The sequence below is a fragment of the Octodon degus genome, unplaced genomic scaffold, assembly GCF_000260255.1.
Source record: "Octodon degus isolate 3935 unplaced genomic scaffold, OctDeg1.0 scaffold00011, whole genome shotgun sequence".
Classification (NCBI taxonomy): Eukaryota; Metazoa; Chordata; class Mammalia; order Rodentia; family Octodontidae; genus Octodon; species Octodon degus.
Window position 1 is genome coordinate 18054045 of NW_004524587.1, and position 6223 is coordinate 18060267.

The window sequence follows — 6223 nt, forward strand, 5'->3', positions numbered from 1 at the left end:
CCATTCTGGCCAGCTGAAGCCTTATGAACACAGAGTCCCGAGGACAAGGTTCAGTGCTGGTTTCTCTATCCATGGGCTCTGCAGTCACATCCTTGACCTGAGACAGGCAAAGTTCAGACCCAGCTTATGTTCCATCAGGCTGCTGATCACCCTAAAGACTTGAAAAAACAAAAGGAAGAAGGTTCCAAGACAAGTTCACACAAGACAATCAGGCTTCATACTCACCTATATTCTGTACATTAAGAAAATGTAGCCAAAGACTCACTCAGCCTGATGTCTAGAAAGCACATCATGGGAATGGCCTGACCTTTTCCAAGGCGCCTGCTTTTCTTTTGGTGTACAGACTGTAGAGGTAACTGGTGTTCTCATGCAGAAAGGCAAGGTCCAGGACATCGGTTCCTCTTTGACTCTGACAATCTCTCAAACCGCGTGCAAGGCCAGGCCAGGGTATACAAACTGGCAAAGGCTTTTGGGAACCTGGGCAGGAGGAAATAGGGAGCATCAGTTTCCACAGTGATTCTCTCCAGGGGGATCTGTTTCAGAATGTCCCAGGCCTCCCAGGCAGAAGAGTGCAGCACTGCAGTGAAGCCCACAGGCATGTTGGAGAAGTACATCAATAAGGGCTCGATGACCAGGTAGCTGCTGGTGAAGGAGTGCCTGTGGATCTTTTTTTGTTTTTGCAGAACCGGGGATTGAACTCAGGTCCTTGTGTTTGCCAGGCAAGCATTTATTCCACTGAGCCATCTCCCCAGCCCCATGCCTGTGGCTCTTGTAGTCAAAGGCACACATTTCTTCATGATGTGCAAAAGATCCTCATCAGCTTCTTGGCAGTGAATGACCAGAGGCTTCTTCAGAGACATGGCCAACTGTGGCTGCCTCTCAAATACCTTGTGTTGCTCTGAGACAGGCGTGGTGCACTTGTAAGAGTAATCCAGGCCCATTTCCCCAAAGGCCACAGACTTGTGGTACCTTAAGGCTTGCAAAAGATTTTGTTCCTGACTCTTGCTATAGTACCGTGCAAAACGAGGGTGACTGCCAAAGGTCTCCCAAACCTGATCCTCCTCCAATAGCTCCTCCCACAGGGAATCTGTCAGTGTCTGAGGACCACAGAAATCTGAGATGCAGCCCTGAAACTCCTTAGGGAAGGAGCTGCTATACATTCTCCTGCATTTTGTGAAGGTCCCTTTGAAAGACAGCTTGGAGTAGAGCATGTCCAAGTGGCAATGGGTATCAATGAAACGCCCCTCCAGGCTTGCCTCCCAGTGACTGCTCGGCAGTAAGGTAGATGTGTTCCTGTCCTCCTGTCCTCTACTAGAATGTGGTGGTGTCTCTTGGAATGTCCTTTTCTTCTTCATCTCTTCTCCTCTGGAACTTCTGGAGATATTAAGTGAGGGAGAATTCTTTGATCTGCCTTCATCTGAAGCTTCAGGTCTATGGAGGTGTTCTGGGCACCCACTGTGAGGCTAGGGGTGTAGTCACATGAGAGGCTGGGGCTGCTCTTCCCAGCTTGTGCTGTGTCATGGCTGCTGCTGCACACAGAGCGGTAGCCTGGGGCCTTGGGGCTGCTGCTCCGGTAGCTGGCATGGTCACACCAAGGACTACTATACAAATGAGAGGGTACAGGACATAGTGGGGAAGGAGGAAAGCTCTGGAACTGCTGTGTACTTTAGCAAGATGGGCTCTTCCTGAGAGAATCTGACTGTGGAGACCTCGTCCACATCAGACTAGTCACTTCCAGAAGAGGGGTGCATCAGCACCACCTCCCTGTCTTTAAGTTTTTGGATTTCTAGATCAGAGTCAGCGTCATCCACAAACTCTGGGGGTGGAGCGGGCTTGCCAATGCCTGTTCTTTGGCCCCCACGTGGCTCCACACTGGGTTTCTCCTGAGGGTCTGTAACCACTCTCCTGTCACAGACACAGCCCTTGTCTGGCACAGGCCTTTCCTCTTTCACCCTGACCTGTGGGGATGGCGCTCTCTCCTTCAGAGGAGCAATGATGGCAACACTGAGGCCTGGCCCTTCCCGGCTGGGATTCTCTCCAAGACAGGGCTTCACCGTGGGGACAGTAGCCTCTCCCTTCCTTTTGGGCATGGATGTTTCCAGGATGCCCCAGATGGTCTTCAGGTGGATGGCAGTGGAGGCCTGGTCTCCAAGCCTATCCCTTTTCCTCTTCTGGACCTTATCTGGCTCTGTCACATCATTCTGACCCTCAGCTTCAGCTGCAAACCCAGAGTTGATGGAATTACGAGAACTATCTTTGGAATCAACCTTTAGGCTCCTCAAGAGAAGCCATTTCTTCCAGGGAGGTGCTGAGGGACGCAGAGGGAAACCTTTGGATGAAGGGCACCCCGAGTTCTCTGATTCAGGTAGCCTCGGGGCCTGGGGGGCCAACCCCGCCCACACCTGCACCTGAGGAGCCGGATGAGGTGGAAGAGAAAGTCCAAAGTGGCTTGGACGCGCAGGCCACATCCTTGTCATCCGGGGCTTTCAGGTGCACGCGGGGCTGCAGGACACTCAGGGTGCTCAGCAGAGTCAGGAGGCCACATCGCTGCTGCCCTTGCGGGGACACCCTTCTGATAGGCTGTTCCAGCGGTGTCTGACCCTGCACCGCTCTGACGCCATGGGCACCTCGCCTGCTGTTCACTGCCAGTCACAGTGCTCGAGGTTCAGAGATGCACCGAGCCGAGAAGTCAGCGAGCTGGTCTCCCAGCCACAGTGGCCCGGTCCACGCCACACCCCCGAGGTCGCCCAGCGCTTCTATGCACGCGTTGCGACTTGGGACACAGACGGCTTCTGGAGCAAGAGTCCTTAGAGAAGCCTGTGGACCACAAGAGGCGGCCGAGTCTTGGGCTGGATCCTGGATGCCGAGGCCGGAGGGCAGGGCTGGTCTCAAGCGGCAGATTCTACAAAATCTTTTTTTCTTATAATTTATACAGTGTTGATGGGAATCTAAATTAATAACCCTTATAGAGAACAGTATAGGTGGTCCTCAAAAAAATTAAATGTCTTACAGTATGATCTGAGAATCCATCTTTTGAGTATATTTCCAAAGAGTCTGACAAAAGCAGATCAAAAAGACATAGGCCTCCCCATGTTCAATGCAGCATTATTCATAGTATTCAAGTTGCAGAAGTAACCTAGGGACCATCAGTGGATGACTACTTAGCAAAAACATAGTATTTACATTCAGTACTATTTAGCCTTATAAGGGAATTCTGGTATTCACCACAGTGCATGAACTTGAACAATCTGTTCTCTATAATCATGGTAGGAATTACATTTCTTTGCCATCTATTTCCTTTACCCTCTTGAAGACTGGCAAATTCTATAAACCTAGAACCCAACACTGATATTAAGAAAATTTTAGCAAATAGCCATGTAACACTCTCGTTTCTAACAGACATTAAAAATCTCCTATATGTCGGACTTCTTGGAAAGTAATAGGAAAATTCAGTAAATTGGCATGAATTTATGAATACAAATTTCATTAAGCCCATATTGCATGTATTTGAGTGTCATAGCATATATATGCTGATTCTGAAATGATGAAATTATGTAGAGTGAGAATATAAAAAAGGATAAAAGGTGGTGGGTTGACAACTTGTGGTCAGTTTTCAACACCCAGCTGACCTGGACCAGTGTAGTGCTGTGTGTGTGGGGACCCACATAAACGTTGTTGCCAGCAGCACAAGAGGCAGAACTGGAGAGCAAGAAGCTGCTGAAAACTGTTGGGAAGCTGTAGGCAGCTGTTGGTTTCCTGGAGGAGCTTGTTGTGCTAGCTTTCCTGATGAACTCAGCTGCTCTCAACATGGAAGGAGCTTAGGACCTTGTGTCACTGAGAATGGTTAGGGTTCAGTTAGAGAGAGCTCTGGTCCTTACTTTGAGCATGGCTTCCTGCTCTGGAGATGAAGATGGTGCATTGCTTAGTCTCCTGGAGAAGCTTGTTTCATTGGCTTTACTGATAGAAACTCAGCATTCTTCATCCCTGGAAGAGCTCTGCACCTAACTGTTGCTGAGGATAACTGTGGTACTTTTTGAGAGAACTGTGGCTCTTACCTTGAGCATTGCTTCCTGGCTCCAGTGCAGATCTCTCAGCCTGCTGGTGCAGAGCCTTCATCCTGCTGGTACAGACTTTCTAACATCTACCACTGACCTTTGGACCTTCCCTGTGAAAATGGGTGAAACAGATCTACATTAAACATTGTTATGGGCCATTGGGCACCAGCTGGACTCAAGGGGTGGACTGTAATGGGCTCTAGATCTTTAGCTGGACTCATGTAGGACATTACTTTAGGATCCAGGCTCTCACCTAGATTCTCTAGTCTTTGGCATGTTTACAGATTTCCTGCGCTCTTTTTCTTTATAACTCCTTGGGTGACTATTGTAAAATAATTGTACAAATTATGTGTCCTGCATTGTTGTACTTATAAACCTCTAGCTATGACAATAAGAAAGGAAGAAAATAGGGCATTGGGGATTCAATTCTAAGAAGTAATATCTCAAGGAAAGTACACCATCATAGCCAGAGAGTAAAATAGAAATAAATAAAAGAGATTGATGGGAACAGATGTGTCCAATAGGATCAAAACCTATGTTTTTAACATTTATAAAAGATGCCATCTCCCCATGATTTGGCAACCTCCAGAAGGTCAAGACCAACCCATGAATTATTTCCTTATCATTATTTTTTCTAGCAACTCACCCACTTTTACATATAATAAATGTCAAATGTCTATTGATTTACATTTGCCTCTTTTCATCTAGTAATGTTCCTGATGCATAATAGTTTTCCCATTATCCTGCACAAAATGGAAAAGTTGCCAATTAACATAAGAATTGGAAATTTTTTAATAATATTGCCCATGCATCATCTGCTTGAGTCAATTCAATTTTGTGCGGGTTTTCTTTTTGTTTGAGGAGCTGAATATCTTCTTCATATGAGAAAATCCTGGGAAACATAAGGTATGCTCTAAAAATAAGGTGAATTGTTAAATACAATTTATTACTCTAAAAGACTTTTGCCATTCATCTCCTTCAAAATGCTCTTGTTCACTTTGCACACTCTTGTCTCATTGTTTCGCGGCATTCTGCAGCAGTTCTGGAGGTCCTCTTTTATTAGTGCTTTCAGTTGTGCTGCCGTAGTGTCCTGAACCCATGCAAACTTATGTTTCATGGTCATTTCTACTTTGAGGAAGAACCAGAAGTCTCATGCTGCCAGATCCAGTGATTGAAGACATGGGCAAATTGGCTCTAAGACCCTGCCTTTCTGCTGCAGAACATTCACTATAGTTTTTATTGTACTTCATAACACACTCTTTCATAAGAGGACTTCCAGAACCACCTCAACAGATTGAGAGAACAATTGGATAAGTGCGTGAGAAGCCAGGGGAATTATTTTGCCATAATTATTTGATGGCAAATCTGTATGTTTTTACTTAATATGCTTTTAATATTTAAATATTCACCATACATTTTGAACACATTGCACACATGAGACACTGAAAAACCTGGAAATAATTTATTTTACAGCAACATTTTCCAGAAATGTGTTCTTTAGAACAACCACCATGTAAGCTACTAAATAAATAAAAATAAAATCACAAATGTCATTTACATTTGAGAAATATGACTACTGTGGCAGGATACAGACTAAAATTAAAGCACTTGCATGAAACTTTGCATCTAATGTAGGAGTTAATGTTAGTTTGATATTTTTATAAATACAATATTAAATTGTAAGTATGATGCTGTACGTGTATTGTTCATACAGAATCTAGTATAGGTATCTAAAATACACTCTAGTCTATGGAAGCATCTCAAAAGCCATAGGATGCAGGCATTTCTTACACATCCTCACTTAAACATATATATATATATATATATATATATATATATATATATATATACATAACAGCAGCATGGAATTAAGCCCTGTCTACTTCCAAACACCTGAAGAGATTGAGGAACATGCTTGTACGCAGGTCCATCTCCAAACAGTCAATATGATGCTCAAGAGGAAGCTTGGTGATTTCTATGTGCAGTTAAAACACACTCCTTCTAAACTTTATCAAATGTTGGGGCGACTACCCTGTTCAGTGCACAAAGAATACTGTGAACAACTTTCCCCTCATGCTAAATTTTAATATGTCCATCTTCCCTGTGCAGGGAAACGTTGCACTTCTGTATGCTCTATTGTCTATGTCTCAGTTGTGTCCAGTCAGTAT

At 44.9% G+C, this 6223-nt stretch overlaps 1 pseudogene; it reads right to left on the bottom strand.

The window, feature by feature from the left end:
• Positions 1 to 289: 289 nt before the first annotated feature.
• On the bottom strand, positions 290 to 3030 carry LOC101592483 (annotated as a pseudogene).
• Between the last annotated feature and the right edge of the window lie 3193 nt (positions 3031 to 6223).